This window comes from Schistocerca gregaria, chromosome 2, assembly GCF_023897955.1.
Source record: "Schistocerca gregaria isolate iqSchGreg1 chromosome 2, iqSchGreg1.2, whole genome shotgun sequence".
NCBI lineage: Eukaryota > Metazoa > Arthropoda > Insecta > Orthoptera > Acrididae > Schistocerca > Schistocerca gregaria.
In genome coordinates this window covers 432,407,252-432,430,970 of record NC_064921.1, presented here as the reverse complement: position 1 = coordinate 432,430,970, position 23,719 = coordinate 432,407,252, and the positions used below count along the sequence as shown (strand labels likewise).

Below are 23,719 nucleotides of genomic sequence, written 5' to 3'. Positions count from 1 at the left end.
CAGAACTGTGACAGCGATTCTTAACTTTCTGAGCCTCTAAGCCTGAAACGAATAAAGGAAGTTAAAAATGAGTACGTAGGCCAAAATATTATCCCTGATAACGCAGAGAAACACGGTAATCGATCTACAGGCGTGATTTACGGAACCACCGCGATGTTGTGCTCCCCAGTACAAGCAGATTGGTTTGCAGTAGGTCTGGCCTTTTCTCGCTCTTATATGAGGTGAGGTAACTAAAGTTCTCATCTGAAATATGTTTTAAGACGTTACAGATATTAACGCTTTATTTGCACATTGACATTCAGTCAGCTGGCAACATAAAATATTAAGTGAAGTGTTTTCATGTTCGTACTAATTACCGATCTTTCATGAACTTACTTTCTTCAAATGCAATGCTGTTTTTATCTCCAAAATGGAAATGATTTTTCGTAACCACCCACCCACACTCACTCACACACACACACACACACACACACACACACACACAAAACATTTGAACAAATTCAGACTCTTCGCGGCCGCCAATTGACAACGAATCCATGAAACAAACGACTGTCAACAGCATATCTGAAACTTAAATGTGCCATAAAAAGTGCCCGTTAAGGTGCAGCAACATCACAACATTCAGAACTCGCCAATGAGCACGATAAATGTACGTTAAAGCTGTTATAAATCAGCAAACACAATTTATACATAGCAAACCACACCAAATAATTTTCCCAACCGAAACGTCATGGTATTATACCGATGCCCACAGATCCCTTTAAACATGAAACCAATAACACCAACAGATTTACACGAAAACAATAACCAAGTACAGCTCAGAACAAATTATATACAGCAATGACAAGATAAAAAACAGGAACAAGTCATTGTTTTATCGGAATACGAGGTTTAGAGGTTATATTCTAAATAAAAATTCATTTCAGTCGTTGTAAAATCCCTGTGTTGCAGATGAGATGCGGTACTAATATAGATTTGTGCTGATTTCTGTTGGGAGCAATAGTGCATACATAACGGAAAACGTTGAAGTTCATATGTAATCTAGACAATAAAAGTATATGATGTCAACATGTATAATTTCGGAAACAATAAAAGGAAAAAAAATTCAGTTAAGATGCCACAACTGTGGTGGAACGTGTTTGGGGATTAAACCAAACAAAAATGGTGTTCATAAATGAAGGCGATCACTTAGTAATTGATTATTGTGTAGATTCATGATAGAGGTTTTAAAATTACCGTTCCTGTTTTTAGTCTGTTATCGAGTTACCGCTGGCCACTGTCTTAAACACGGTCTACGGTGTGGGGCAAGATTTCATCTGGCAGTAAGCTCGTGGTCACGTTCTCGGGCCGTTAGCAACTGCGGCGCTGAGCTCTCAACTGCCTCGCGGCTTCATCGCGCTCGGCGAGTGGCGGCGCCGCTACAGGCTTCCGAATCGCCGCCATCTGCAAGGCCGGTCACGACAAAGCTGCAGACAGCAGTGACGACAGCTCTCCCTTTCGTTTCCAGGCTCCCTGGTGGCCTTGAGCGCGTCTCACCGGAGAAGAATCTCTTGTGACGGTGCCAGCACTGTAAAAACAAGGTCCTGATAGCACCCTGCACTTAGTGGGAGAGTTGTTCTCGCGAAAGTGTAACCCCGCCAGCTTTCCATAATGATTCAAAACACGCTGTAGTACTATTAACAAATGGATTCGAGTTACGGGTCGACATTAAGTGAAATATGTAATTCATTTTGCCTCTTTACCTTCTCGAACAAGGTAACAGAGCACTTGAGAGTTCTACAGAGGGACGCCACACATTCAATTTTCGCTGCGCACCTAATGAGCAAAAACCATAACCCCACTAATATGGAAAGTGATCCACACATCCTGAAACACAGCAACAGTTCATACTGAAAACTAACAATAGAAGAAAATTATAACATAAAAAAGGCTACAGTGGAAACGTAATAAACGAAGAAACAACGCTTTACAATAACACACTCTGTACCGCTCTAACACACACACACACACACACACACACACACACACACACGCACAACCACTCCCCCATCATACACAGAGATATAAGAAAGGAACAGAAGGCGTCAGAATTCCCGCTACGATTTTCATAACCTTCTCGCGATATGCGATATACTTCTCTCGCCACACTCGAACAGCTAGACGGCATAATGTTCTACATTACGAAAAGGTCCGAAAATTATGTTTTTCTGTTTCTAAAAGTAGCTGCAAGCTGTCCAACGAACGTGAGTACGTGGCAACTACTTTGGAACCTAGTATACGCCTAAACTGTATCCACAACACTACCGAAATCCCTATTGTAAACGCTGACAGACGTAATTTCACGTTTTGTATTTGTTTATCTACAGCCACTCATAGTTGTAGATGGCACGATGTATGTCGAGGAAAACAGCAACAAACAAAAGAAAAACACAAAAAATATGCCGAAAACAGCGGCTACAATCATAAAACCATGCTGTGTCGAATGGTAAATAAGGTATTATGAAATTATTCACAGAATACAATATTTGGAACCAAACAGTAACCATGTAATCATGTTTTACAATGTTTTATAAATATGCTATTTCTGCATGTTTTAGAATCAAAACCCACTGACGATGGCGATGTTTCTAGCTTAAACTAGTTTGGGAATAATTAAACAAATAATAAAAGTTTTGCATCAAGACGAAGCCACACTATACTGCCGAGTGAAAAAAAAAATGGTTCAAAAGGCTCTGAGCACTATGGGACTTAACATCAGAGGTCAGCAGTCCTCTAGAACTTAGAACTACTTAAACCTAACTAACCTATGGACATCACACACATCCATGCCCGAGGCAGGATTCGGACCTGCGACCGTAGCTACCGAGTGAAAACTGAGAAATATTTCACCATATGATAGTGATATAAGACACGAGGTGAAGCGACATGTTCCGCCTTTGAATTTTTTATGTCATTAAATTTTTAATATAGGCTATCTACTGTACAAATCACTGGAACGTGCGCGACAGAGAATGCTTTTGGTTCTGTCCATTACCGATTCACCCTGTTCTATGCACGGATAGTGGCCTGGAAAAATAACTTACTTGCTTGTATGTATGGTTTTATTCATATATACTCTTTATCTTTTATCTGGTGCACATGTCTCAGGGGGATATATGCAGACTGTTTCAAAGTCTTTCTTCTAAGGGTGATAGATCACGGGATGGTGAACAACTTTTGTTGGAGACAAAGTGTTGCCTGACGCTTTCTGGTGCGCTAGGCGTCTTTTATAATTAATTATCCCCTTGAGAGGCGGCAGCACGTAGGCACTCTGTAGGGTTCATATGTAATCTGTGTCGCCTATAACCTAGTCATCTGCTTCACGTAAAAAGCGGTACGTCGATCATCTAAAATATCTTTTTCTGCGAAGAGTCGCTCGTTCTTAAGGTTTCTTCTCGCAAATCAATCTTATCAATTACTGGGATAGGCAGTACGCAGATGCAGCACACTTGCTTAGTAGATCCTGCTACTGCTATGAAATCTCGTCGTCCCAGAGCAGACGAATTCAATAAAACGACGCCTAGTGTCGCTGGGATGCGTCAGGGAACATTTTATCTCTGACAAAAGTTGTTCCCCGTGACGTGATCTATAATCCCTAAATGTCTGTCGCAATGACTTTGATACACCCAGTATATATTCTAAAAGAATACGATTTTTTAAAATTTTCGCTTTATTTCTACTATTGTTAGGGTCTCTGCAAATTCAAATTGTGATTCGGCTAAACTGCTCTTTCTGTATCTAAAGTCCTCCCGCTGCATACAGAAAGAGGTCGTGCCATGCACCATAAAACGATAGTTTATATGTAGAAATGAATCACCAGCGAAACGTCGGACGTTTTTGTGAAATTCGCACAATGTTTCATCGGAACACAGACCGATATCTTCACGTACGACGGACACACGGCTGAACTATGACAGCAACCTCCTATTTATACCCGTTTGTTAGGCTGATATAAATATGAAGATGCGATCGTAGCTCAGTTGAGTTCATCGCACGTGAACATGTCGGTCAGGCTTTTCCGGTGGGTATTTCACAGTCATCTGACGTTTTGCCAAGAACTATTTCTATTAATAGAATGTCTATTAATAGAATGTCTTACGGAACACAATATTTTATGTAACTGATATCACTGAATCAGGTTTGTAAGCCTTCTGCTTGCTGACGAATGTCCTATTTCATATGAAGTGACCAACACGAGTTGGTGGTGAGATCCGAAGGTATCCATCCACTCATTTGGATAGAATACACCGTAAACATGTAGCTCGAGTTGGCCTTTGTTGCGTCTCCACCGTCGGGTCACTTATTACGAAATTCTTGCACTTCAACAGCACTCAACAAAAGCCTTGCTCTGCGTGTTTGTCAGACACCAAATAAAATCACAGATGCTTCCATGATGTTGCGTTTAGTTTGTCTTTCCGTTTCATGCTATTCCATAAAGTTTATCGTCCGCGTAAATGACTGCGTGCCTATCATTATCGTAATGAGCCAGGTGGTAATTTCTTCACGTAAAGTGCACCAGCACACCTTTAGAATCGAAACTCAGGTTCTGGTTTATATAATTCCTGTTCAAGTCTGCCTTGGGACCCTCTCGACGCTAAGAGATACTCGGAACCACATACAAGTTGCCACCTCTGGAATTGCCTGGCCACCTACCAATTACTTTCGAACGCGACTAAGTTTTCCAGCACTGAAATTATTCAGAGATAAAAAGTAAACGGTCCTCTCTCAATGCAAATAAGCCTCTGCACTCTCAGAGACTAAAATAAAAAAAGCTCCCAGGTTTGTACAATGTATCGCACTTTCATTTCCAGCAAATGGCTGATTCCAGCTTTTGCTCTAAATATCGAATACCACGATATAATATCAGAAGTAAATAGGAAAGTCATTTATTGGCAGGTAATGAAATAAAAGGATTCATTACTTGAAGCACTCAGATCTTCAGCTTGTTTCGATTGGCCCTCCGCAAGTTCACCATTTAGAGAAGCCGTCAGATACTGCCCTTCCTCTTTATTTAACCAGATCATGCATTTCCCACTTTTGTAACAAAATTCTGCTTATTACGCACTAGTACTCGCAATGTAAACGGGTTGGGTTGTGCTAGAAGCAGCAAAGTTCAAATTCCTGTCCAGCCACACTGAGATTTTTCGCAATTTCGTTAAATCACAAGAGCCTGCGGCTGAGGTATGATTCCTATAACAAAGCCTCAGCCGGTATAATTGGCCAACCAGATACGGCTGATTTAATATTGTGTCTCTAATGACCGCGAACTCGAGACTACGGTTTTCAGAATTTTGTGTGGCGTCAGAGCTGCCTAGTTGGCTGTTTGGAAATTAACGTACGTGTGTGAAATTAGGCTGTTTCTTTCTACAGGGTGGTCAAAAACAGTGTGAAAAGCTTATCAAGCTGTTGTAAGATAGGGTGCGCTGAGAAATAATTGTTCAGAAAAAAATCGATACGTTGCGCCGTTTTCGAGTTAATCAGCGTCGAAGTTAGCCAATCAGGCAGTTGCGCGCGCAAATTCAAGCGGCCCGCCGCAGACGGTGTCGTGTTCTTCGTTTGGTTTCCTAAAACCGAACAAGAAAGCTATGCAAAAATAGGACACGGGAAATTAGTAAGGATCGAACCCGAGCCTGATTGACTAACTTCAATACTAATTAACGCCGAAACATCGCAAGATATCGAATTTAATTTTTAACAGTTATTTCGGCTGGTCCCGGCGGAGGTTAGAGTCCACCCTCGGGCATGGATGTGTGTGTTTGTCCTTAGGATAATTTAGGTTAAGTAGTGTGTAAGCTTAGGGACTGATGACCTTAACAGTTAAGTCCCATAAGATCTCACACACATTTGAACATTTTTTAACAATTATTTCTCAGCATAACCTATCCCGCAAAACCCTTGCAAGCTTCTCAGACTTCTTCTGACCACGCTCTATATTGTGCGACCAATCCCAGATATGCTCTAATGTATTTGCTCTCTTTCTCTCTCGAAATCTCTGAATCCATCCATTCCGCTCCCTCTTCTCCACACACATACAGTGCCCGGTGTCCGTCCCCAGGAGACGTCAAACATCAATTCTCTGGTGCTTCTGCAGGTATTTTTCAATTTCCTTATGTGGTGGCTTCGTCCCAAATAAACGCTATTTGTGGACTGTATCATGCGACGCCATGTGAAAATGGGAAAAGTTATATTGATTCACATAATAAGAAATATGTAAAACAAATTGTAATTTTATGTGTCCAATTGATACAGCAACTTCAGGTAGGTCTGTGATGAGGTCCCCCTGTCGTCCTGAATTATGTTGTCTGTGGCTTCCATAAATCTCTTGAAGGGAATCCCGGGATGGTCCATTTGATCAAGCCGCGACCGTTTCCTTCCCAGTACTTGACCTGTCAGAGCCAGCGCTGCGATGACGTGGGCGTCGCCGGGACGTTGAACCCTGGCCTTCTCGCCCTCCTTTCATCCTAGCGACCGTGGTCCAAGCGACCACCTGTTGGTGGAGGGCGTGCCCGCCGTCGGACCGCACACAATCGACCATTTGCATTGTAACGCGTTCTTGTCCCCACTACTGTAACTTTCCCCGCCAAGTTGCCTTGCACCTCTCAGGCGGAAATCTCCGAGCTTTTCTGTATTGTTAATTTGCTACATATAATTAAACTTCCAAGTTCGAATTTAATAAATTTCCTTCAGACAAAAAAACTTCTTAGTAATGCTTGACATTGTCAGGAGTGGAGAAAGTGGTCGTTATGTAATTTTATAACATTTTTAAAAAATATTACAAAAATCTTCTCCTTGCCTAGACTGGATTTACATAAAATATTTAAAATAAGATGACCTCTTTGTTTTGGTCATAAGTAACAACCATCTTCTGATCATGTATATGCAAAATGCATGTTAAATACGAACAGGACATACCAGTAGAAATATCATGCGTTCGTGTAGAAAGCAGCATGAATAAAAAACCTTTTCTGGACAGCAACAACAAGACTTAGCCAGGCAGTATACTATGTTCTTACAAGTTGAAGAAACCGAATATGTCAGTAAAAATCACATCAATCAGAGACTGGCAAGGGATACACCCGGTTTGTTCGACATACGTCTCCTAACAATATGGTGAACCGCCTGGCTCAGTCCTCTTGTTGCTGTTCAAGATTTTTTTCTTATTCATGTTGGTTTCTAGATGAACGCGTGATGAACCAGTTAGTTTTCAACCTGCATTTTGCATACGCATGATTTTTGGAAAAAAATGGCGAATGCCTAGAGAACATACCGTTAAAATTTGAGCAATTTTATGCAGTTATTTAATATTTAGATTTCACCTCATATCGGATTTTACGTGTAGAAGTACAATAACTTTGAACCTCTGTATCTTAAAACGAATTAAGATATCAAGAAAATTTTCAAAGTTATCTGAGATCGGGATCAAGGAATATATGATAAAAATTTCAGCCATTTGCTTTGTATAGCCGTCTTGGAATCATCGGCTGCGTTTTGGTCCGCTGGTGACGGCAAAAATGTAGTAAAAAAATCTTTTTGCAGTTTTCTGAGGAAGCGCCCATGAACTACGAGTCATTGTGCCTCCATAAGTCCCATCAAGTCCACTCTAGACCACCTCTTGAATACGTCTGTTACTTACAACCGAAACTAGCTAGCCGTCTTTCTTAATTGTTTTATGTATATGCGGTCTAGGCATTAATAGATTTTTATAAATGTTTTTCAAAATTTCAGTAAAAAATCTTTTGTTCGCAAATCAGCACAGATTAGAAAGCCGCTCGTACGAATTTCAGCTACCGTGCCCGTTTTCTCGCAAGATATCCTGCGAACCATGGATGAAGGGCAATACGCAAATTCTATATTCGTAGATTTCCGAAAAGCCTTCGACACAGTATTCACTGCAGATTGTTTACGAAGATCCGAACAAGGAGTACCCTCCGCCAAGCACCGTACGGTGGTTTGCGGCATGTATCTAGAAATCGGATTCCTAGTTATATCCCGGACCACTTCTTTTGCGTCCTGCATTGTGCGGTACTAGTTAAGGACTTAAGACTCTTCGGGAGGACTACGTTCCAGTCCCCATTTGCTGATTCTGTTTAGGTTTTCAGTGGTTTCCCCAGTTCACTTAAGTCGAATATTGGAATCCTTCCACAGCTGCTATCCTGATTTACCATTCTTCAACTAAGCTAGTGCTCCACCAATTGCCTTGTCTTTGACGAGGCGTTGAATAATGATCTTCCTTCCTTTCTCCCTCGTGCGTTTAATCTTTGTCAACTATTTATGCAGTGTGTGGCTCACGGAGGAACTTGAAAATACGTTTCATGCAACCCATATTTAATTTCATTCTTTCATTAACAGTACAGAGTAACCCACGGCCTTGAAACTTAAGGTGCGTCGGATGCTTCTGAATGCAACAGCAAACACTTCTCAGTATTGCAATGTTATTCGTATGTTTTTTTAAATAATATAAAGAACATAATATAAAAATTTGTCTAAAGTTGCAGCGAATTGACTACTTAACAGTTGTTAAAATGGTTCTATACAATTTGTTTCTGCCTAGCTGATGAGAATATAATTTATACATGCAAATGCCAAAGAAAAATAAAAACGAAAATGTAATACAATGAGCGTGGTGGAAATAATTTGCAATATATAGAGGGAAGTGATATACTGTAACTGTATTTGTAATACAGCCTATGTAGCATGTTGGTTGGTAATGGCCTATTTCCACCTGTTTCAGGTGAGAAGGTCTCGGTAGAACCTCGAGCTATTCTCATCTGAAATGGTTTGTGCTTACGTATGTTTACTGTGTTTTTGTTTATAAGTATGCTACTGGGAGTGTTGCAAGTCAGGGCACTACATGATATTCAGCAGCTGTTTGTTTGTTCTATTGTTGGTGGTTGCGGTGTATTCTATGTGATACCTTAGATACATACACTTGGTATTATACAGATTAAATACTAACTGAGCGTTTGGTACATGGAATACATGAATTTTAGCTTTACGTGAGAAATATACTTATGTTTGTAAATTTGTTAGTAAAAAAAGAATGTAGTTCATTGCTAACTTGAGTGCATTATTCATTAAATAATAGTCTGTCTACTGTACACGACTAAAGGGAAATGTTGGATAAAACATCAACGAACTCTCAACAGACTTAATGAAATATTTCGTGGCGTTGATTTGTTTTGAGGTGATTTACAGCTACCTGAAGTGGTCAGTATTGCGTAACTTACTGATAAACCGTACATAGACAGGTTCATCAAAGTTACGGAAGTATCTAAACAAACCCGATAATTCTGTACAAGAGTAATTTTCGTCAAGTTTAATTTTAAGGCAGCGCCATGCAAACCACTATTATTGGTGTTCACCAAGAAGGCGGTGACTGTTCGAGAAGCTTCTAAGTTTGAATAATGACTTCAGGAGCGCAGGTATACACTCTTGGGATGTAGATGACTGTTAACGACCAGCCAGGTAATGGCTACCTAATAAATCTCAGAACTCGCTGGTACGGCACACCTGGCTTTTTATAGGAACGGCCGTTCAGGAGCTGCTGTTTCCTTGCTGGGACCAAGTTTTTAAATGCAACCAGCAGGGTCACTCAGCCTCACTTTCGTCGTCGTCGTCGTGGAGCAGCGAACACGTATCGACCGTGGCCACAGCACAAGATCTCGTGAACAACCGTCAGCTGCCGTCGGTACAACGCGGCGAAATGCTATGGCCTACAGGCAAGGTCACGCGCCATCATCCTGCACTGTTGCTCCTCTGTTGCTCGTCTCATCCTTACTGGGTTTTATTGTCTACAATTTAATGACTCTGGCATCGCATTCAAGGATTCGACGATGGGCTCTTCTCATTGTTACGGTAGCTGTATTACCCTTTCCATTCACCTACATACCTATGGATAGCTTCGACAAATCACTGTTCAAAGTGATTGCTTGATTCGCACCTGTAAGTAGGATCGAGTCAGATGCTTCAAAAGCTACACGGTGTGGCATCACCTTCATTTGGTTTCATTTGTTACCGAAAGAGTGGATAGGCGAGGTGTGACGCCAGAATGTCTCTTAGTGGTCGGGATAGTTATGATGAATGCTTGCACTGTGCAGTGTAGTGATCTGTTTCGTTTTTATGGATCATTATGCGAGTGAAAACAAGGGTTATGCTGAAACTAGGGACTGGCAAGCAAACTACTACTCTCATAAAGCACCTCGGATGCCATCGAGCTTAGTATCTAAATCCGAAGAATTTTCAACGTCACTGTCAACAGTCAGCAACCTGCGGAGAGTTTTTTGTGTTATTCGCCATCGAACGCAGACCTTTTAATTAGCAGGTGAAACGGTCCCGGAGGGGAATGTGGCCCAATCTATGATAGAACCGCTCGCAGGTACTTAGTACACTGAGGTGACAGTCCTGGGATAAGCGATATGCACATACAGGGTGTTACAAGAAGGTACGGCCAAACTTTCAGGAAACATTCCTCACACACAAAGAAAGAAAATATGTTATGTGGACATGTGTCCGGAAACGCTTACTTTCCATGTTAGAGCTCATTTTATTACTTCTCTTCAAATCACATTAATCATGGAATGGAAACACACAGCAACAGAACGTACCAGCGTGACATCAAACACTTTGTCACAAGAAATGTTCAAAATGTCCTCCGTTAGCGAGGATACATGCATCCACCCTCCGTCGCATGGAATCCCTCATGCGCTGATGCAGCCCTGGAGAATGGCGTATTGTATCATAGCCGTCCACAATACGAGCACGAAGAGTCTCTACATTCGGTACCGGGGTTGCGTAGGCAAGAGCTTTCAAATGGCCCCACAAATGAAAGTCAAGAGGGTTGAGGTCAGGAGAGCGTGGAGGCCATGGAATTGGTCCGCCTCTACCAATCCATCGGTCACCGAATCTGTTGTTGAGAAGCGTACGAACACTACGACTGAAATGTGCAGGAGCTCCATCGTGCATGAACCACATATTGTGTCGTACTTGTAAAGGCACATGTTCTAGCAGCACAGGTAGAGTATCCCGTATGAAATCATGGCGGTGAATCGAGGAAGTACAGTACATACTGACGAAACTAAAATGAGATCTAACATGGAAATTAAGCGTTTCCGGACACATGTCCACATAACATATTTTCTTTACTTGTGTGTGAGGAATGTTTCCTGAAAGTTTGGCAGTACCTTTTTGTAACACCCTGTATATAGAAGACGATAGTATCGCATACACAAGGTTATAAGGGCAGTGCATTGATGGAACAGTCTTTTGTACTCAGGTGGTACATGTGAAAAGGTTTCCGACGTGATTACGGCCGCACGACGAGAATTAACAGACTTTGAGCGCGGAATGGCAGTTAGAGCTAGGCGCATGGGACATTCCTTTAGGGAAATCGTTAGAGAATTCAGTATTCCGAGAGCCACAGTGTCAAAAGTGTGCCGAGAATACCAAATTTCAGGCATTACGTCTCACCACGGACAGCGCAGTAGCCGACGATCTTCACTTAACGACCGAGAACAGTGTTGCTTGCGTAGAATTGTCAGTGCTAACAGACAAACGACACTGCGTGAAATAACCGCGGAAATCAGTGTAGGACGCACGACGAACGAATCCGTTAGGACAGTGCGGCGAATTTGGCGTTAATGGGCTATGGCAGCAGATGACCGAACCGAGTGCCTGCTGGTGGTGGCTCCATAATGGCGTAGGCTGTATTTACATGGAAAGGCCCTGTCCCCTGGTCCAGCAGAACCGATCATTCACGGAAATTGTTGTGTTCGGCTACTCTGAGATCAGTTGCAGCCATTAATGCACTACATGATCCCAAGCAATGATTGAATGTTTATGGGTGAAAATGGGCCGTGTCATGGTCACAATTTTTCGCGATTGGTTTGAATAACATTCTCAACAATTCGAGGAACGATTTGACCACCCAGATCGCCCCACATGAATCCTATTTAACATTTATGGAACATAATCAAGAGGTCAGTTCGTGCACAAACTCCTGCAACACCACACTCTCGCCTTTATGGACGGCTATAGAGACAGCGTGGCTCAGCATTTCTGTGGACGACTTCCAGCGACTTGAGACCATGCCATGTCAAGTTGTTGCACTACGCTGGGCAAAAGGATGTCCGATAAAATATTAGGAGGTATTCCATGACTTTTGTCAAGCCGACTGCCTCGGCGTACCGAGGAAGGCGTTAAAGCTATTCCGCTTTCTCATCAAAGCTCTGAATGTAACTAGCAGCAGACAATACAGTATTATCATCCCGGAAGATAGTGGTACGTTCGGAAACAAGTGATCAGTTTCCACATGACCTAAGACTGTATTTCGACAATGGAAACAAAGTTATGACGAAATATTAATGTCGTGGAATGGACACTTTATTATCATAAAAGGTACAACTATTTATTAGAGGAGGAAAAAAAAAAACAGAACGCAGACGGCAAGTATTACATGATTACGGAGCTTTTCGCGGCGGCAACCTTTAACGAAGCGCTCGGTACGTAAGTCGTCTCAAATTGAAGTTAACCCTGATCGTTACAACTAATTTCGTCATCAGGAGATACAAATCTGACGGGCAGTTAGAGCACTGTACATTTTCGTACAGTCACATAAGCTTTTGATACCATTTTCAGATGTCCTCCAGCAACCAATCGTATAAGTTTACGTAAGAAACAGCTGGAATCCAGATTTTTATCTCCTGGTGATGAACGACAGCCGTAATGTTCCATGAAAATTTTAGATTTAATAATACATTGACGCGACGCTTGTATCGGAAGCTTTCCGTTAATAGTAAACACATCGATAAAGAGGTGGAGTCCTTCATGAAAGTAGAGGAAAACTGTGGTAGTCCGAAGACGAACCGTTATTCACACACGTTGAGCCAACCTTATTCCTCATGTCCAGTATAGGTCGTGCAAGTATGTCGTAAATACTCTCCTTCGTATCCGACCTGCAGTTTCCCAACAGGTTACCAAAGAACCGATGTCTGCTTTACCCACGACTGAACACACACTCTTGTTACATGTCATATCCCCGTATATATCTTTACAGCCGAGTATTTGTATGGCGCAACTCATTCCATTTGTAACGCCTCACATCTATTCTCAAAAGCTACTAAATTTTTATGTTTATTAAGCTATCAATTTGAGAACCGGCTGGAAACATTATAGCGATCAGAGTGAATGTTTGTGCAGTTTCCTTCAAAGAACACACTTGCGCTACCCACGACAAACGGTAAATTACTAATAGTTAATACGCAGCCTGCAGTATCATACCTCTCAGGGAACGACACAAGATTTTCTATGCGTGTACAAGTCATTCTCCTTTCGGTATGACATTCAGGGAGCCTCTTTCGAGATACTCTTCTTATCAAATGGTTCAAATGGCTCCAAGCACTATGGGACTTAACATCTGAGGTCATCAGTCCCCTAGACTTAGAACTACTTAAATCTAACTAACCTAAGGACATCACACACATCCATGTCCGAGGCAGGATTCGAACCTGCGACCTTAGCAATCGGGCGGTTCCCGACTGAAGCGACTAGAACCGCTCGGCCACATCGGCCGGCTACAACTTATCGCTCAAGGAAAAGGCAATTTTGTTGTAGAGAACCGTATGTCGTACCACTATAATGTGTGTCCCGAGAAGAACGCGCAGTGATCAGAGAGATAAATTAACGCTGGTATACGCCAAATAGTTGACGATATTCTTCAGTTTGTCTATAAAAGTTTTCAAATTGGTTATTATTGTTTGTTCGCACTCAAGTAAGAGACTTGCCACAGTAGATGCTTAAAAGCTAGCGCCTTTTCTAATCTACGTAACTTAATCACCTTAGCGTAGGTAGCAATTAGTAGCCATTCAAATATTTTTAAGCGATGAACTGTGAATTAGACAATTACAAGGGTCCACTGCAGTGGTGCTGGGCTGCCCGTGGCGCTTTGGAACTCATGAGTGATTCCTTCCACTGATCTCATGCGACTTTTTGCAACCACCTTCCGCAACGCTCGACAGTCTCAATCCTACAGTACTAGTACGTAAGATGCTCCTGGTCTTGGTTTATCTGTAATTGTTCTTTCGCTTTTCCTCTGTACAGTCACATCACCAACAGTCGACTTGGTTAACTTCAGAAGTGTCGAAATGTCCTTGATGGATGAGTTGCGCCATACAAATGGTTCAAATGGCTCTGAGCACTATGCGACTTAACGTCGGAGGTCATCAGTCGCCTAGAACTTAGAACTAATTAAACCTAACTAACCCAAGGACATCACACACATCCATGCCCGAGGCAGGATTCGAACCTGCGACCGTAGCAGCCGCTCGGTTCCAGACTGTAGCGCCCAGAACCGCACGGCCACTCTGGCCGGGGCCATAGAAATACTCGGCAGTAAAGATATACGGGGGATATGACTTCCAATGACTAGTCCATGTTCGAAGTCACAGAGCTCTCCTGATCGAGCCATTCTGCTGTTAATGCTTCTCTACTGACAACACAATACAGGAGGAGGGCGGGGGAAGGATAGATAGATTATGACGGGGAGGGGAAGAGAGGGCTGGTGACACGAAGGACATCCGTTTACTCTCTACCACTAACAATTAACAATCCAACCGCGTGAAGACACCAGACCGTGAAGATACGAGATAAAGGCCAGAAAAAGAAGAAAATAAGAATGTAATTACTATAGTAGTTGAACACGTAAATTCTGAATATTTTTTTTATCTAGCCCTACAATGCAGTTTATAAATACCAGAGGCGTACTGCAAGATAACGAATTTATACATCTGAGGCACAACTGAGTTTGTTGACATTAAGTTTATCAATAATAATCATTCGTAATCTCAAATTATCATTATAGGCTGGAATAACTATTACGAATCAAACACACTTCTAGGAAGTACTTTCATACGATTCTTCGTAGTACGTAATTCATATAGCAACAAAACTCGTATGACTATCAAAAGCGTTGCCACGTTCTTTGCGTCTCTATCCGTCATTGTATCGCTACAGACAGGGACTACTGTACAACTGACTGCTGCCCCGTAATGCTCGCACGGTACGACAGTACTTAACGCAGTACACTCGTTCGCGAGTATTTCTGTGTATGTGCCACTACGCCGAGTGTGGTATAATTTTCACATCTATTGCTTTCGCCTTCTTCGGAAGCGCAATAATTATATTATTTTCACTACCCTATGGAGAATAGGTGACCATCCAGCCGCCATACGCTGATGCCATTTTTCGGAGTGCACTCAGCCTCGTGATGCCAATTGAGGAGCTACTCGACCGAATAGTAGCGGCTTCGGTCAAGAATACCATCATAACGACCGGGAGAGCGGTGTGCTCACCCCACGCCCCTCCTATCCGCATCCTCCTTTGAGGATGACATGGCGGTCGAATGGTCCCGGTATGCCACTCGTGGCCTGAAGAGAGAGTGCTTTTTTATGGAGGATTCCCAGCTTTCATTCACCTTTATCTACATGACTACGTAGCAATTAACACTTACGCTTTTGTCATGGGGTTCGTAAAATTACTCTGTGTATTTCTCGACCGTTCCAGTCTCGAATAGCACGTTAGAAAAACGGACTTTTAAATCTACCCGTGCGATCTGTGATTTCTGTAACTTTATTACGACTGTCGTTTCTTCCTATATAGGTGAGCGCCAAAAAATATTTTCGCATTCGGAGGAGAATGCTGATGATTGAAATTTCGTGAAAATATATCGCCATAACGAGAACCGCCTGTGTTTTAATCATCCCACTCCAACTAGCTTATCATACATGTGATATTCTCTTCCTTATTCCGCGATAGTACAAAACGAGCTGCTATTCCTTGAAATTTATCGATATCCTCCGCCAATCCTCTCTGGTGAAGATCATATACTGCGCAACAATGCTCGGACAAGGCAGTCTCTTTAGTGGATGTATCCCATATTTTAGGTGTTCTGCCAATATACACAGTCCTCTGTTCGCCTTTCGCACTACATTTCTTGGTGATGGTTACTACCGAAGTTGTTCGTAATTGTAATCCGTAGGTATTTAGTTGAATTAACAGCTTTCACATTTGTGTGTTTGTCCTGTAACCGAGATTTAACGTAATTTTTTTAGCACTTTTATGGACGACCTCATAGTTCTTATTGATTACAGTCGATTGCTACTTTTCACACCGCGCGTATATCTTGTCTAAATCATTTTGCAAATTTGTTCTGATTATCTGAATCTAATAAAGTGTAAACAACAGCATCTTCCGCTAACAGACTAATGGGCTACTAGGATTATTTCCTAAAATGTTTGTATAGATTTCTTGGAGGCCCGAGATGTAGCTTTGGTTTTACTAGATGACTTCCCGTCAATTACTACGAACTGTGACCTTTTTGACAGAAAATCACGAATCCAGTTGCACAGCTGAGACGATACTGCATTGTTTAGCAATTTGATGATACGACGTTTGTGAGGAAAATCGTCACTAGGCTTCTGAAAATCTAGAAATACTGAATCAGCTTGAGATGTCCTATCGATGGTACTCAGTTTCGAGTGACGAAAGATCTAGTTTTGTTTTATAGTGACGATATATTCTAGATCCGTGCTCGTTGTGTGTCAATATATCTATTTTTTCAAGGCGCTTCATAATATTGGAGCGCAGTATAGTTTCCAAAATGCTAAGCAAATCTACGTCTGTGACAGGGGGATTCACGAGCTTTCTCTGCTCCCTTGACCTGATGTTAGAAGAGTTGCGCTGCTACTAAAGAGGACCTACGAATCCTACACTTGTAAGGGAATTGTTTTTTTTTTATTTACTTAATAATTGAGAAGAAGGGTATACAAGCCACCCCTAATATGTGGAGACTGAATAAATGCACTGAAGAGCCAAAGAAACTGGTACACCTGCATAATATCGTGTAGGGCCCCCAGCGAGCACGCAGAAGTGCCGCAACACGACATGACATGGCCTGGAATAATGGCTGAAGTAGTGCTGAAGACAATCATGCAGGGCTGTCCATATACCCGTAAGAATATGAGGGGGTGGCGATGTCTTCTCAACAGAACGTTGAAAGGCATCCCATATATGCTCAGTAATGTTCTTGTCTGGGGAGTTTGGCGGAAAGCGGAAGTGTTTAAACTCAGAAGAGTATTCCTGGAGCCACTCTGTAGCAATTCTGGTCGTGTGGGGTGTCGCATTGCCCAGCTGGAATTGCCCATGTCTGTCGGAACGCACAATGGACATGAATGGATACAGGTAATCATAGAGCATGCTTGTGTACGAGTCACCTGCCAGAGTCGTATCTAGACGTATCAAGGGTCCCATATCACTCCAACTGCCCACCCCCCACATCAGTCTCCAGCTGACATGCAGGGTCCATGGATTCATGAGGTTGTTTCCATACGCGTACACGTTAATCCGCTCGATACAATTTGACACGAGGCTCGTCCGACCAAGCAACATGTTTCCAGTCACAGTTGACGGGCCCAAGCGAGGCATAAAAATTTGTGTCGTGCAGTCAGCAAGAGTACACGAGTGGTCCTTTGGCTGCGAAAGCCCATATCGATGATTTTTCGTTGAATGGTTCGCACGCTGACACTTGCTGATGCCCCAGCTTTGAAATCTGCGGAAGGACTGTACTTCTGTCACGTTGAACGATTCTCCTCAGTCGTCGTTGGTCCCGTTCCTGCAAGATGTCGGAGATTTTATGTTTTACCGGATTCCTGATATTCACGGTACATTCGTGAAATGATCGTATGGAAAAACCCCCACTTCATCTCTACCGCGGGTATGGTGGGTCCCATGGCTCGTGCTTCTGCGCCGACTGTAACACCGCGTTCTAACTCACTTAAATCCTGATAACATGACATTGTGGCAGCAGCAACCGATCTAACGACTGCGCCAGACACATCTTATATTATATAGGCGTTGCCGACCGCAGCGCTGTATTCTGCCTGTTTACATATATCTGTATTTGAATACGCATGTCTATACCAGTTTCTTTGGCGCCTCAGCGTATATCGAGGTGCGGTTTTCGCAACTTATAATGGATAACATGGCGAATTTCCTGATGTACTGAAGTAATTTTTATGGAATCGCCTAATTACGACACGGAATTTGTTTTTATCTATTGAGAATATATACTTTTTCCAGTGACATAACATGTATGGGATCGATAAAATAGTATCAAGATAACAGCGACGCAAACCACTGTCTCGCCGTCAGGCGAAGAGGTTTCACTGACATCTGACGTTTTATACCAAATGAAAGTAAAATCGCGCCACATTCACAAAGGGGTGAGCCCATCAGTTGCAGGTGATAAAGGTGCCGTCGCAGCCGTCCGTGGTTGAAGCAGAGGCAGAAGATGATGAGCAGAAACGTGCTGTGGTACATACCAAGGGACTGCCACATAGGGGTAGATGGTAGTATACCTGGAGGCGCTGCAGTCATGGACTGTGCGGCTGGTCCCCGCGGCGGTTCGAGTTATGGGACTTAACTGCTAAGGTCATCAGTCCCTAAGCTTACACACTACTTAACCTAAATTATCCTGAGGACAAACACACGCACCCAAGCCCGAGGGAGGACTCGAACCTCCGCCGGGACTAGCCGCACAGTCTGACTGAAGCGCCTTAGACCGCTCGGAGATTCAAATTCACGATGAAATGATAACAGTGATAAGATTCACTGATGACATTGGCATTCTGAATGGAAATGAAGAATTACAGGATGTGTTGAACTGAATGAACAGTATAATGAGTACATAATATGCTTTGAGAGAAAATGGAAGAACGAGGAAAGTAATGAGAAATAGCAGAAATGAGGACATCGAGAAACTTAACATCGAAATTGATGACTACGAAGTAGACGAAGTTACGGAATTCTGTTTCCATGGAATCAAAATAATCCGTGATAGACAAAGCAAGGACATAGAAAGGAGACTAGGACATGCAAAGAGGGCATACTGGCCAAAAGAAGTCTACAAAGAATTTTCTGAGAATGTACGTTTGGAGCTCAGTATTGTATGTACCGTATCATGGACTGTGGAAAAACTGGAACAGATGTGTTGCTGCAGAAGAGTGTTAAAAATCAGACGGACTGATAAAGTAAAGAAAGAAGAGTTTCTCGTCAGAATCGGCGAAGAAAGGTAAATATGAAAAAATGGTAAGAAGAAGGAACAGGATGGGAGGACATGTGTTTAGACATCTGGGGATACCTTGCTAGGTCCGAGAGCAGTCGCTCTCGCTTCCCTTGCCCGGGTTCCCGGGTTCTATTCCCGGCGGTGTCAGGGATTTTCTCTGCCTCGTGGTGACTGAGTGTTGTGTGCTGTCCTTAGGTTAGTTAGGTTTAAGAAGTTCTAAGTTCTAGGGGACTGATGACCATTGATGTTAAGTCACATAGTGCTCAGAGCCATTTTATCCTAGAGCAGTGGTTCCCAAACTTTCTAAGACCATTACCCTGAGTGCAATCAGATATTAGCTACGTAGTACCCTCAGCCCACAATCGCTAACATTAGTGCCTAACTAAACTTAAGAATGAAAAAGAACTATTTTGTGGACACTTATTTTTAAGCTGACGACAGATAAATGATGTTTACTTTTTGTAGACTTTTATTAAACCGCAAACTAATAAGTCAATTAGAACTGATACTGCCTACTTGTTTCAACCTTTACTTATACAATAATTAAGCAGGTCTCAATGTTCCGCGAGTGCTGCCTCGAACTCCTTCTAAGAAAAGAAAGCTAACTCTACATCTTGAGGTTAGACACGTGTTACAAAACAAGATTTCTCCGCGTAACTCCTCTATTTAACAAGACTTCCTTCACCCACACCTTGTATCCACAACCAAGTAAAAATGTGTGCTCTATATGTACTGTTTGTAAATCACATGATTGCTGGACTCCTTACTTCTCATCCGGAAGATTTCAAACACCCAATGTTTTGCGTCTGACCACTACCACTAATAATAATAACAACAATAATAAAAACAATAATGCTATTTAGGTCCTGCAGCAATGTGCAGGGTATATCAAAAAGAATCATCAGATTTTAAAAAATCGTAACTAATATGTTTTTTGAGATATGTGCGTGAACAACGTACTGTTGGAAAAAGCAAACTCTCGAGTTTTGCATGGTTCCCCCTGGGTAGCATTGGTGTGCACCCACTTCAGTTCTAGTAAAAATGGCGTCGGGACAACAGAAATCGTTTTGTGTCCTACGTTTTGCGCAATGCTTGTCAGTAATAAATGTTCAGCGTGACTTTCGCACTAGGTATGGTGTGGATCCTCCTACAGCACAGAGCATTAAACGATGGCATGAACAAGTCCGAGAAACAGGTTGATTGTGTGAAGGCAAATCGCCGGGCTGTCGCCGAGTGTCTGACAAAGACGTCGAACGCATCCGCCATAGTTTCACAACGATGCTGTGCATCTCAAGGGAGGCATATTGAAGGCCTATAAAAGGTATGAAAAAAAAAACCTTTCTAGTTTTCCGTTCATAAAGAAACAAAGTTCATTGTGTATGTTTTATCAGTTTCGGAAATGTAGACGTACCAAATCGGATGATTTTTTTTTATATGCCCTGTAATAGCCAATTCACAGTTACTGTTGGGTTGCGCTGTCATTTAGTCCGTTTATCTGTTACGAATCGATGTGCATGCGACAGTATGTGCACCTAATATGCTGCAAAACTCAAAATAACTGGATTTTCCGGTGCTCATACCGCTGGTTCTATTGGTGGGAAAAGGTAGGGTCAAGGCTTTAGGGTAGCCACTGGGCTATGCCCAACAGCCCTTGGGCTGTACCCAACAGAGGGATCGCGTTAGTGTCACTATCGTACAGTACAAGGTCAAAATATGAATGTTACACACTTCCTCCTGCTTAGACAAAGGGAGCAAATCGGTTGGTTCTTTTTTTATTTGATGTGATCTACAGTGGACTTGATGGGGCTTACGGAAGCTCAGTTACTCGTAGTTCATGGGCGGTTCCTCGGAAAACAGCAAAAATATTTTTTTTACTACATTTTCGCCGTCACCAAAAGGCAGCCGATGAGTCCAAGACGGCTATGCAAAGCAAATGACTGAAATTTTTACCATATATTCCTAAGATCCCGATCTCAAATAACTTTGAAAATTTTCTTGATATCTTTAATTCGTTTTAAGATACAGAGGTGCAAAGTTATTGTACTTCTACACGTAAAATCCAGTATGAGGCGAAATCTAAATATTAAATAACTGCATAAAATTGCTCAAATTTTAACGGTATGTTCTCTAGGCATTTACCAAGAAGACCCGTCTACCCGTTTTCAAAAATCTTTATCCGTTATCGAGAAACATCCCTAAAGCGTATTTTTGGGTACGAAAAGACAGCCGCGGATTCCGAGACGGCTATGCACATCAAAGACTGTAATTTTTACACTGTATTTCTTAGATCCAGATCTCGAACAAGATCGAAAATTGTCTTGTTATCTTTACCCGTTCCCGAGATAGAGTCGTTCAAATTTACCCTACCTGTGCACGTACAAATGCACGTAAATTCGGTGTGAAGCGAAAACGTAGTTTAAAAAACGACGTGGCATGGATAAATATGCTGTTAAGTGCGTCATTTATCAAGAGCGAACCGCATGTTGTAGTACCGAAGCACATGCAAAAATTTTTGCATAGAAAATCCGGTCTGAGCTGTTAAATTAGTTTTCCAGTATTTTTTACAGGCCAATACATTTCTTTTCGTATGAGTTACATGCGCTGCTGCAGCAGTGAAAATAAAGTAACCAGCGGAAAAGTGCTCCTATGGGGGCAAAAAAAAAAATGAGAATATGTTCCTGTTTATTTGAAAGACTCTGACTGAAAAGTGGAGTCCAGCTACCTCAATCTGCTTCCTCTTCAATTTGAAATTTTTCCCAAAAATTTTTGCTTACGAACATATTCGCGCTTTTTTATACAGGGAAAGAAGAAGAGAGTGGCAAAGTCAATGAGACGCAAAAGTAATAGATACTGGGAGAGAGTAGACACTGGTTCTGCTTTAAAATGAGCGAAGGAGACAATGGCAGTGTGAGAGAAAGAGGGGGAGATAGTGGCAGTGGATCGTAGTTGACAGTGACAAAACAGTAATAGTAAAAGTGTAAAGGAGGCAATGCTAGGGGGGCGGGGGGAGGGGAGGAATAAAGAGAAAATGGAACTGCGAGAGAGCCAGTGAGAATATGATGATGAGAACGAGGGGGGGGGGGGGGGGAGGAGAGAAAGGGAATGACAGTGAAAAGAGGCAGCAGCAGTACGGAAGAAGGAACGAGATATTGGCAACAAGAAAGGGCAAGTGGGCGACAGTACCCGTGACAGGAGGAGACTGTGCTAGTAGGATAAGGATAGAAACGAAGGGGACTGTGGCTGCGGCACAGGGGACAGTGACAGTTAGAGAGACACAAAGAGATAATGACATTGAGTTGGGTTGAATGAGTGAGTGAAAAAGGAAACTGGGAGTGGATGGGTATGAGCAACTTACAAATAGTTCAAAAATGGTTCAAATGGCTCTGAGCACTATGGGACTTAACATCTGTGGTCATCAGTCCCCTAGAACTTAGAACTACTTAAACCTAACTAACCTAAGGACATCACACACATCCATGCCCGAGGCAGGATTCGAACCTGCGACCGTAGCGGTCACGCGATTCCAGACTGAAGCGCCTAGAACCGCACGGCCACACAGGCCGGCACAAATAGTTCAAATGGCTCTAAGCAATGTGGAAATTAACATCTGAGGTCATCAGTCCCCTAGAACTTAGAACTACTTAAACCTAACTAACCTAAGGACATCACACACATCCATGCCCGAGGCAGGATTCGAACCTGCGACCGTATCAGTCGCACGGTTCCAGACTGAGCGCCTAGAACCGATCCGCCACAGCGGCCAGCAGCAACTTACAGCGATGGATTAGACGCTGTGAATGAGTTACAGTTAGAGGAGCTTGTGACAGTTCGAGGTGAGTTGCATTTAAATAAATGCGCGAATACGTTTGTGTGCCAAAATATTTGGGACAGTTTTTGAAGGTGCTGAGGAAGGTAGAATGAGGCAGGTGGTACCCCACTTTTCAATCAGAGGCCTATAAATAAACAGGAACAATTCGAAATTGTTGCGATACGGCTACGGAACGAGTATTTCTCCGCTTGGTAGAAAAAAAAAGTTCAAATGTATGTGAAATCTTATGTGACTTAACTGCTAAGGTCGTCAGTCCCTAAGGTTACACACTGCTTTACCTAAATTATCCGAAGGACAAACACACACACCCATGCCCGAGGGAGGACTCGAACTTCCCGCCGGGACCAGCCGCACAGTCCAGGACAGCACCGCCCCAGACCGCTCGGCTTATCCCGCGCGGCCGCTTGGTTGAATAATGAAACAATATCTGTTCTTTTGCACGAACTACGTGAACTCGGAGAAGGCATTTTCATGAGATATTTTAGCACATATGACGTATCTGCTTTTAATTTTACTGTCATAGATCCACAGTACAAAGTACAAAACGTGTATGTGTGGGTGGATTAAATGAAGAAGGTGATGTTCATATATTCGTTTCACAAGATGTTATTTCCATCACATTGTATCACGCGTTAATGCTGGTATTCGAAAAAAAATTTTTAAGTACTGGTTACTTACGAAATAGTGGGTATAGTAATGGATCTTTTAAAGATAATTTAATTTTGTGATCGAAAGGC

At 42.5% G+C, this 23,719-nt stretch overlaps 1 protein-coding gene across 4 annotated transcripts in view; it reads left to right on the top strand.

Annotated features, from left to right (window-relative positions):
- LOC126324633 (unconventional myosin-XV) overlaps positions 1-23,719 on the top strand; it is a 921,967-nt gene that overhangs the window by 425,272 nt on the left and 472,976 nt on the right. The gene's annotated exons all lie outside the window — the stretch shown is intronic.